General features: G+C 39.6%; 1 pseudogene; it reads right to left on the bottom strand.

Moving 5' to 3' along the window:
* Positions 1 to 4,794: 4,794 nt before the first annotated feature.
* LOC143649124 (jupiter microtubule associated homolog 2-like) overlaps positions 4,795 to 11,448 on the bottom strand; it is a 75,447-nt pseudogene continuing 68,793 nt past the window's right edge.

The following is an 11,448-nucleotide window of genomic DNA, read 5'->3' as shown; positions in this document are numbered from 1 at the left end:
TTTTAAAATATAAGGATAAATTGATACTCTAATACTTGCTTCCATCTTCAAACTTACCTCATAATATTGTACTTCAGCCACTCTGGTTTGTCTCCAAACTGCCCATGTTCCTTTGTACCAATGATCTTGTTGCTTAAACTTCCTTCTGTTTGAAAAATGCTCCTTCTCCAAATACTTGCATGATTGGCTCCTCCTCGTCTTTCAGATCTTACTTTAAAATCCATTTTCTAGGAGAGGTCGTCCCTTGATCACCCTAATAAAAGGAAATTTCTCCCATACTCACTTCTCTGTCAAACTGTTTATTTTCTATTATACTGTTCTTTATTCCTCCTTAGGAGTTATCACATCACCATGATGATGATGGATAGACAGATAGATAGATAGATAGATAGATATAGATAGAAAAATGTATATTTGTTAATAGTAAAATAAATAATATAAAATGTTTACTCTGTCTTTCCCACCAGAGTGTACCTTTCTTTTTTTTTTTATAAAGAGGAAACTGTCTATCCCACAGTTTTGTCCCTACAGTTTAACAAGTGCACGGTATAGAACGTACTTCCATAATTATTTTTCAAACTTGAGAATTGAATCTCTCAGTCCCAATTCCAAATTCATAGCAAAAAATCTCTAAGTGTCCCCAGCTGGGTAATATGTTTACCCCTGCTTCAATCCACTGTAACCCAGAAGTTGGGTCATTTATCACAAATATGGCTGTGGTGAGTTTTTGTAATTCTGTGTATTGGGGCTGAGGTTTGAGGGGCAGTTCCTATAGCAGGAAAGTTGTCAGACCGCCTAATCACTGTTCTTCTGAGCTGCAAGGTAAAAGTGAAAGGTGATCGATAACCAGTTTGAAAACATGTTGACAACCAATAGACTCATACATTTTAAAAAGTCACAAAAGAGCCTGTGTAATAATAGTATTTATGATCACAGGTTGAATGAAAGATATGGAACAAAAAGCGGCACAGGCTAGTGGGAAGAAAACAGATACCTTAGAAGGAAAACAGATTAAGAATCACATATCCATGCTACTACTTCTGGCTGAGTGATCCTTGCCAAAGAACTTAACATCTCTAAGTCTCATCATAAAGTATTGTCATCATAAAAGTTGGGATAAAATGCCTCTCTGGCAGGGGTTGGGAGAGAATTACATAGTTTAATGCATATGAGTGTATGCATGTCTGGTATGGTGTCTACCATATTGTTAGCATCCATTATGTATGACTTCTATTAGCTTGAATTACATAAGCCTAGTTCATAATGCCTTCTGTTATTTAATAACAATAATTAAACCGCATAGATTTCAGACATTAGGGCTTACTTTTTAAAACTCTAGAGCATAAATCAGTTTTGCATGCACCTGGAGCTTGGCTACCATTCAATTGTCAAAGAGCAGTGGCCCAGTAGTTCAAAAGTTCAGAGACTTAAACTAATGGCACCTGAGGAAAAGGGGATCATGTCTCTGGTGATCATGGTAATGGGGAGGGGAGACTAGTAAATGTGGGATAAATTTCTAAATTTAAGTTTTAATTTTACATTGAAGTCATACATATTTGTAGTTTAAATAATCAAATAGTATAAGGCTGATTTGACTCCAAAAACTAAAGGAGTCCCTTGCCTTTCTCCTCTCATCACAAATTTCCATTCTCTCTTTATTAATTGTGGCATTTGCCTGCATGTTTCTGTCTAGCATCTTGTTTCTTACTTTTAAAGTTTTCTATTTTAGAACATGTATCTATTTTTTAATACCATAAACCCTCTTCAATGCTCCTATCCCTAGCCTCCCATAATATTTCTACACAGCTTTGACTATGTTGCTATTTGGTAGATAATTATATTGGCTACGTAAATATTTACAGCTGGATCATGTAGTATACCATGAAAATACTTCATTTATTGGTGTTCAACTTTCTGGTTTTCCCCTGTGAAGTTAATTACCTCATATTTTAGATTTGTTCAGTCATCTTTGTACATTTATTAATTTATTTCAAAGTCTCTGACAGAACTCTAACCTCTCACTAGAATCAAGACCATTGGTTATGAATGCATGCCTGTCTCTATTTCCCCCTTTGAAGATTCATGTCCTGAAACTCTCTGTTCACCTACTGTTAACAAGCCTGGCTCTTTTTTAGGTGCTTTATGCAGTTGTTTTTCTGGGGGTTCCCATTACTATCATCTTGGGAATTCCCTGTCCTCTCTCCTGTGTTTTACTGCCTATATCCTGGACTCCAAATATTTCACTTTTTTTTTTTACTTACTTCCTTGCAATAATTCAGTACATGCTGTGGTACCCATATAAAATTTTTAATGCAATTTCTTTGATTGCTAAGTTTAATTCAACCGTTACACCCCATTCTGCCTTGTAAAAATAATACAATGTTCCTACCAAAATTACATTGAGATGTGAGTACAGGTTTTTTGGTTTGTTACAGCTCTAGAAAAAATGTTGGCACCAAGTGCACTAAAAAAAGGTTTAAGGCTTAATAAAAATACAGAGACCAGTAATTTCTCAAGGCAGCTTGGAGGTTGAGGGCAGAATGCTGAAAGGTTTTGGATCTTCCAAATACAGACAGTCCCCAGTGTTGAGAATGCTTTCCCAATAACATGGCCATCCAGCCGAGCTCTAGCAGCAATTCTTCTGTTCTCCCAGTGAACAGGCCACCCAGACAGGCTAAATGCTACTTCCCACCATCATCAAGGGAAGGAAAGGGGAAACGGACGGACACAAGGAAGCTGAGGCGGAAAGTTCTGTCCTTGCTGGCCCGGGACTCTCACAGTCATTCACGTTTTCCTAATCCCCCAGAGACTGCGCCCATCTTTGTTTCCCTGTTCCTGGTGCAGAAATCCCTGCCAGGGCAAGAAGCAGCAGCACTTCCTACCACCGGCAGGCAGCAGGGACGTGGGGGAAGGTAACAAGGGCGAGCCTGTAACTTCAAGTTTCTACCTGGCAACCCGATGTGCTGCTCATTAATCATCTCCTCATAAGAACCAGTTACAAGTGGCAGTTCATCTCATCACTAGGATATGCCACTGACGTTGTAAGTCACCCAGGTTAGTGCATTTGAGCTTGAAAAGCTAACCACCATTTAGGACGCTGTTCTTAAGTGGAGAAACAATTGCTGTGCATTCCAGACAACTTTCTTAGAAACGGCTTGGAGAGGCAAATTATTTGGAAGTAGGAGGCAAGGAGCGTTTCTCGGCTCTGAAGTTGGCGGGGCAAAATGGAAAGAGCCACGTGCAGCCCTGCCAGCGCCAGGAGAGTCGGCCCTGCACCGGGGCAGCGGGGCCTGGGGAAGGCGACCCACCCAGCTTCCCGGGACTCATGTCAGTACAGACGAAGTGACTTCTCCATCCCGGAAGCCGCCCCCACCAAGACACTATCCTTGTTAGCAGACGTCCAGGGAGACTGGGGTGTGGGAGCTGAGACTGCAGCCCTGGGAGAACCGTCGCCAGGTGCCCAGAGGGTGGGATGCTTGCCCGCCTATGGTGGTCGAGGGCAGCGTTGCAGACCTGGCAGCCGGGACTTAGCTGCTGGATGCTTGCTTTCCCGGGCCGTGATCCCCAGGCTGTTCGTGGACAAGACCCAGAGGTGGTTCTGCAAAGCATCACACGGCGTGGCCTAAGCAACTCCTTCTCCTCTTTGGTGTACCGGAGTAGCTGACTTTTCCTGGAAAGGCGTGAGAAACAGTCCTCTGTGCAAAGCTGGTATTTTAAAAGCAGCTCTTCAGATATCATTAAGGAATTAAGAACCCTCTGCCTGGAGCATCTCCTCTTCCCATCAACAGGAGAAAAGTAACCAGATGAACACTTGATCAACTCCACTGCCCAGATAGATGTGAATAGATTAAAAACGTCCTCAGCTGCCCGAGGAGCCCCTGTGGAGGGACAACTGTCGCTTGTGAGGGCAGCTGTCCACAGCCTCTGCGAGAAGCAGAGGCCTAGGCTTGAGGATCAAATGAATTGAGGAAAGAGGAACAATTCACAAGCACAGCTGACAGGTAAAGAGACCAAAACCCCTCCCCTGGAAGAGAAAGGGGGGGACCCCTCTCTAAGATCTGGCTGAGGCTTTAGCCACTGGGCACTTCAGAGGATCAGGGTGCAGAAGTCTTCCAGAAAGCATAAGACTGAGAACAGGAGGAAAAGGGAAACTGACTAGCGAAACACTTGCAGAGAGCACTTTAAATGCAACTTTTTGACCTTGGTTGAAAGCTGCTGAGGAAAAGCAATCAAGATTTTCCTGGAAAAGACTGAACAAGACACGGGCCTCAGCAGCTGCTTGCTCGGGGACCAAATCTGCTGCCTCGAAGGGCAGAAAGAAGGTCACAGGGCTGGAAGGGGAGCTCGTCCAGAGCCGCCGGCCCAGCCGGCCCTGTATTAGCGTTTGTGTTCGTGCCTTCCTCCTCTGTCCCACAGCAACGACAGGTTGGCTTTGGTGTCCTTTCACCTGCTTTAGGGCTCGCAGGTCTCAGTCACTCCTAAACGCCCGCAGCCTGCAGACCGTGAACGCTCCAAGCGCACAGAGGCTCTGCCCAGCTGCCTGCTGCCATCCGCCTCCCTCCCCACCCCCAGCCATAGTCCCTCAGAGTCCGGAATTACAAATGTGAGTGCACCCCTGGGGAGGTGCTTTTATCCTCCTCCGTACCCACACAACTCTCACGGATAGCCACGGAAACTCCACACAGCTTCAGGTGCACAACAGACCCTCTCCCCAACCCTGTCGTTCTTTTGGGCTGAAAGAAACTTTATTTGCTCTTGAATTTCTTGTCCTGCTCCAGGGAAGTGGCAGCTTCCTCAGTAGAAGGAGATACTGGACTCGACCCCTGGACGGTTCACGACTTTGTTGTGCGAGCGTGGCCGTGGCCCCAGCCTGAGCTCCTGGTGTCCACCCTGGGCATGGGCCCGGGCTCCCTGGTGTGGTCTGCTCCTTTGCAGTCACTTCCTCATCTCCTCGTGGGCTGCTCGCTGCAGCTTGTGGTTCCAACTTCCTGTCTTCTCCTTCACACAAGAAAGCATGGTCCTTGGATTTGTTTGAGTGTGCCAAAGGGGAAGTGGCAGTGATGGGGGACCCAAAGATGTCACCAGTCTTCCCACCTGGTGGGTTCAGATGCTGTAGAGCCTGTGCAGGCTGTAAATTCATCAAAGATTCCACTTCCTTTTCCTCGTGGGGGATTTGTCCTCTTGGGGATCTTCTGAGGTTCTTCAGTTTGTCCAAAAATGTTCAATGCCATCCTGTGGGACCTGCTTGAAGGGACGACTTCTTCTGGACTCGGAAAGGATTACTAGAGTCTCTTCCAGGAGTATTTATTACGCTGAAGTAGGCCTGGTCATGCAGGACACCGCTGGGACCTGGAACATGTCCCCTGCCTGTGCCTCCCCAATGCAATTTTATTGAGATCTATTGACACACCATACAGTCTGCCCAAAGTATACAGTCAGTGCCTCATAGTATCATCACGTAGTTGTGTATTCATCACCACAGTCAATTTTAGAACATTTTTATTACTCCATATAAAATTTTTGAATGTTTTAAAATGTCTTTATTTGTCCCTCATGTTTGATTGGTAGTTTGGCTAGTTATAAAAATGTAAATAATTTTCCCTCAGAATTCTTAAGGGATTGTTCCACTCCCTATCATTGTTTGTAACAAATCTGTTGCCATTCTGATTTCTGAACATCTGCATATAGCTAGTTTTTTAAGTCTGGAAAATTCTGGAAACCTTTGTATCCCTAATGTTTTGAAAATTTAAAGTGATATGCCTTTGTGTGGGGCTTTTATCTTACTCTGATCCCTTAGGAAAGCTTACATTCTGAAAACTAATACTCTTTATCTCAAAGAAAATGTTCTTATGTCATTTTCCTTAATAGGTCTCTCCTCTCCCTTTTTTTTTTTTTTTTTTTGGAACTTCTGTTGGATTGATTCTTACATTGAATGCTTGTTCTTTCTGGAAGATTTCCTTAAATTTATCTTCCAAATCATCTATTTATTTTTTTATTTCTGTATATTTTTAATTTCCAAAAGTCCTTGTATATTCTTGGAATTATCTTCTTTTTATGGCATCCTGTTCTTGTTTCACAGATTTAATGTCTTTCTCTTTCCCTGTTCTTTCTAAGGATATTAATAATGTGGTTTGTTTGTTTTAAGTTTTCTTCTACTCATAGTATTCTTTCAGTTTCTAAAAGTTTTATTTTATTACTTATTTGGTATCTTTATATTAAAGACTAGGGGCTTAGAAAGGTCTAGGTTTCTTTCACTTAGCCCCAAGTTTCGGTAAGGCTGCCCTCTGTTCCATATTCCTTAGTCTCATATCCCTCAGTCCAGAACCTGCCTCATTCACTCTGTCAGGGATGGGGACAGATGCTGATCTGCTTGTGGCCTAAGAGAAGACATCTGAGGTCATCCCACTTGCCCTAACCCATACTCTCCCACCTTCACAGATCCCTTATATCTGTAATCGTAAGCCTTATTGTGCTACTGGCATGAATCAGCTCGCTTCTTTTGATCTCCTATATCCTACCTTCATCTCCTTTCTGCTATCAGTCACTTAACAAACCAGAGAAAGCTCAAGCTGTATTCAGATATATCTGGCTGCTTTTTATATTCTGAAATATTGTTGGCATTTATCACTGATTCTGGTCTTTTTCTCTTATTTGTTTTATCTTTTTTATTTTGTAAGTTTTCTTCTTCCTTTGACAATCATTTTATTAATGTTTCAAGATTGTGTGGCTATAAATGTACAGAGTCAATGTCTTTGCTGTTACTTGAATAGTTGTTTAATATGACTTTAGGTCTTAAATCTTGGTTGCTGAACCCTGGAGAGCTCTTTTATCTTAATTATGCAAAAACTCCGTTCTTAATGCATCAATTATTTATTTTTATAGAATTGATTGCATAAAAAGGGATAGCACCCAGAAAATTATACATATTATTCTTAACATTGGCTCTAGTTACTGTAGAACTGGTGAAATTTTCATATATAATTCTGGGTCAGTGTGTAAAAAATTAATATCACATCACATAAAAACATTTATATCATTAAGAAGATATGTGGCCCAATCTAGCTTTTAGTTTCAGATATCTTTACTTGTCTATACAGGTCCTACAGTCCAACCAAATTATCTGCTTTCTGTATTCCAAACAAACCTCACCCATTTCAGCCATTGTGTTCATTTAGAGTATTTTTTCCTCCTGGAGTGATTCATCCCCACTTGTAAAACCCTTTCAGCCACCTTTCCTGAGGGTCTTAACTAGATGGCAAGTCTCTTCTTTAAAAATAGTATTTGTACTTCTCTTATGGCTATTACTTGGCACTATCAAATAGTCACTGAACTTATCTTTCTTGACAGACAATAAACTTCTTGAAAACAGAAAATTTTAGTCGATTCTTAATAAGTGCCTCTGGCACCACTTTGAGTTTAACAAGAGCTCAAAAATATCTCTGTCGATTTGAAATGCTCATTTAATATTCACCTCAGCAAAATAATTAGAAAGCTAAATATGTTGTTAATACTATTAAGCATTCCCCTTCCAAATTAAAACCCACACCAAAGTATTGTAAATCCAAAGCTATACCTAATTTTCATATCATATATGTCACGTGGGGAATTTGTGTGTGTGCGTATGCTTTTTAAATTAAGACATTGTATTGAAAACTGACTACAAGGGATTTGTAAGCAAAGATTTTAGAGCAAATTTAATGTAGCCTCAAAGACTTGTCAGTCTGTTATTATGTGCAAAAGAACAAAGAAGTGTCTTTGGTTATTATTAGAATAGCAGAAGATGAAGAAGATATCTGTTTAAGAGATATTCCTGTTAAAGCAGAATTTGGAGAAGAGATCAGTAATTTAAGTAGGGAAGAGAGCAGAACTAAGCAGATGATACATGTAGCAGTTTTTCCCCAACAGGTTTTGAGTATAAAAAAGTCACACTACCAATGTACTAAAACCCCTTCAGGGAATCATGAAGCTTCAGTGCATTGATCTATGCCAAAGAATAGGACATTCAGAGAAGTGAAGTTGGGTCATGCTCAATAATTTCTGAAGAGTTTGATTTCCTCAAAGCCAACACACATTTTAATGTAACAAATATTATAATTTTCAGGCATTGCACATCACTAAGTGATAACCAATGGTTTCTTCATCTTGTTTGTTCAGTGGCTATGCCATCAGGGACAAAAATAAAACAATTGTCTTTGTCTGCATAATGAACACATGACCAAACACAAGCATATCACAAGGAAAATGAAAATACAGAGAGACACAAGGATAGGCGTTTAAAAAAAACTAAAACTAAGCAAAAAGAGTAGTAAAAAGGCCAGTTCCTTGTAATGTTGTAAGTAGATAATAAATATTTCCTCAGACAAAAGGGAAATAGGTTAATGCCTCAAACCTAGTCAATGTTCACTTAGTATTAACTGTTACATTATAATAAACAGACATGAGAGAAGAAACAAGAAGTCAGCAAAATTTCTTGTTCTATATTGAGGAATTTAGCAAATCATGCTCCCTACATAGATCCACAGCATAATAGAACATGTTATAACATCGATAACTCATAGTTCAACCTCCTCATTATGCATAGGGGAGTCTAATGCATGGATTGTTGAAGGCTTTTGTCAAATGCCCAAAGCTAATGAGTGAAACTGTCGGGTTTAAGATTCCAGTCTGCTTCTTTGGTTCACTATCTATGCTTTGTCTGCTTACCACACTTCCAAAAACAAGCAAGGGTTATTGAATAGATGCATCAACTATTTTTGATAATTTAGCAGAAAGTATTCTGAAGCCTTAATTGTCTTATTTGGACAATCTATACAATTCTTCAATTATTTTTATATGTTGTGATGTGTACTAATCTCCAGCTAGAAGGAAAGTGTCATAATCATCACACCTTTGTTCATTAAGCTGTGTCTTTACTATGTGTTAGTCTCAGTAAAATCCACTGTTTCAGTTCATTGATGATCTCCTTATTAATTATGAGTTTTTTATATAAGCAGGAACATTGATATAGTATAGAGGGGCAAAAGAGAATTTATAAAGTGCATGATCCTGTTTTGCATAAGATCCTTTCATTTGGCACCTCTGCTGGTTTGAAGCTATTATGTACCCCAGAAAAGCCATGTCTTTTAATCTTCGTTCAATATTGTTGGATGGAACTTTTCTGATTGTTTATGTGGCGATGTGACACCTATTTGTGGGTGGTAACCTTTGATTAGATGGTTTCCATGGAGATATATCTCCACCCATTCAAGGTAGGATTGCTTACTGGAGCCCTTTAAGAGGGAACCATTTTAGAAAAAGCTTTAGAGCAACCAGAACCAACAGAACCCACACAACAGAGACTTTTGGAGATGAAGAAGGAAAACACCCCTGGGAGAGCTTCATGAAGCAAGAAGCCAGGAGAGAAAACCAGCAGATGCCCTCATGTGCCCTCCCAGCTGAAAGAGAAAGCCCAAACTTCATTGACCTATCTTGAGTGATGGTAACCTCTTGTGGGTGCCTTAATTTAGACATTTTCACAGCCTTAGAAGTGTAAATTTGCAACTTAATAAATTCCCCCCTTTTAAAAGCCATTCTGTTTCTGGTGCCTTTTGGCAGCTTTTGCAAACTAAAACAACCCCCAAACTGTTTTAGTGCATAGCTACAAACAATTCTTTAACCTCAGTCAGCCTTTTGCAAATCAGTTATCTCTATTATAGAACCATTGATATATGAATGAATCTTCCCACTTTCCATCCTTCATATGTTAAGTATGTAACAGTGTCATATTATTGTGGATAGGACTACAGGAAACAGACTGGTCTGTTAGAAAACATGAGAGCCTCTGATTTTTAAAGAATATTGTATTAAATATAATATATAAAAGTGAAGTAATCTTAGCTGTTTAAATCCTTTGCAGCTTAGTTATTGGGTGTAGTATGGAGCTTTGTGGGGGGATATATGGTGGCTTTCTTTTTATAGCTTTCATGATCATTAGGCAAAAGCATGCCAAGAGAATAGTAAAGCAATGACTTTTGCTTTCTTAGTGGGTCTCTGTAAGCTTTAAAATGGTTCACCGAAAGAGGGTATGGGAGCTAGTTTATGTTAAGCCTAAACAAACTGCAATAGAAATTGAAATGGTTGTTCCTGGCTCAATTCATGCCCCTGGATTAAACTGAAATATTACTCATGTCATGTAGGTATATTGAGGAGAGTTGTGATTCTGTTGGTTTCAATTAGGTACTGCCAGTAGTAACTGCCACATGAAAAACAGTGAAAATACATTTCCCGAAGAATTATTAGCAAAAGGTGAAACTCCAATAAAGAGTGTAATCCAAAGCAGTAATAAAATAAAGAATAAGGAAAATTATTTACTATGTAGAAGAGTAAAATTATGAAAAGCTGTCATCAGTGAAATTACCCTCCTCATAGAATAACAGAAATGTTTAGATTTTCTTTACTGCTTATGTGAGTAAGCCGAGTTTACATTGTTTCCAGAGATACACATATTACATTATTTATTTCTATAACTGGTAAAATTCCAGTATCATAAATAACTTTTCTCACAGCCTGTGTGGTTTTATTTAATGTGTACATATTAATGCCTTAAATTACATTCTATAGCACATTCAATGAGCATACTAATAAAATCACAGCCGCTTCAATGACCTTGAGCTTGAACTTCGGTCCTTCACCTACGGAATTTTAAAAATACGGACATGGAAGAGGCACAGAGAAGATGCATAAGTAATTGTGGATTCAGAGCATATGTTTATCTCTGGGAGCACTTGCTCCTCAAATGTTGTTAATATTTAAATATACATTTTCCTAAAGCAACCGTACTCTAATAATGAGAATTCTTGCAACCAATGTAAAATTTCACAAGCTGCCAATCTTCTACTTGGAACACTTGACTGTGCTAGTCTCTATAATATCTCTATAATAGTAATTATCAATTTGACAACCCTTTAATTTCTAAAGGACTTTGCAAGTCTTAGCCAGGAAACCTCACATCACTCCTCTGAGATGTAGTGTTCTGTCCTTACAAAAGGGGCAATCAAGTTTAAGTGGCAAGTCCTAGAACTGCAATGGGGATGTAGTGCCAGGACTGATATAAAGACTCTAGTAACAGTAATTATTAAAATAGATAATCTGATATCAGCAAAGCCATTTTTGGATTTTGATTGAGGATCAATCTGATGAGGATCAGAGGGTAAAGACATGAACATACTAAGGACTGCTTAGTAAAGGGTATTCATACTTTGCTTCTACACTGTAGATGTAGGTCTTCCTCATTCACAGCGGTCAGATTGCAAGAAACTAATGGGACTAACAAAAACTCTAAAGCAGTGATAAAATTTTGTTATATTATTACAACCTGGAAGGATCCCAAAATTCCCTGTTACTCTAGCTCCAGGAAGTACTGGAAAAGAATCTTTCCTCTTAGAATATTAATATGGAGGATATTTCAGG

The sequence above is a fragment of the Tamandua tetradactyla genome, chromosome 11 (assembly GCF_023851605.1).
Source record: "Tamandua tetradactyla isolate mTamTet1 chromosome 11, mTamTet1.pri, whole genome shotgun sequence".
Lineage (NCBI taxonomy): Eukaryota > Metazoa > Chordata > Mammalia > Pilosa > Myrmecophagidae > Tamandua > Tamandua tetradactyla.
This window is presented reverse-complemented; position numbering and strand designations above follow the sequence as displayed.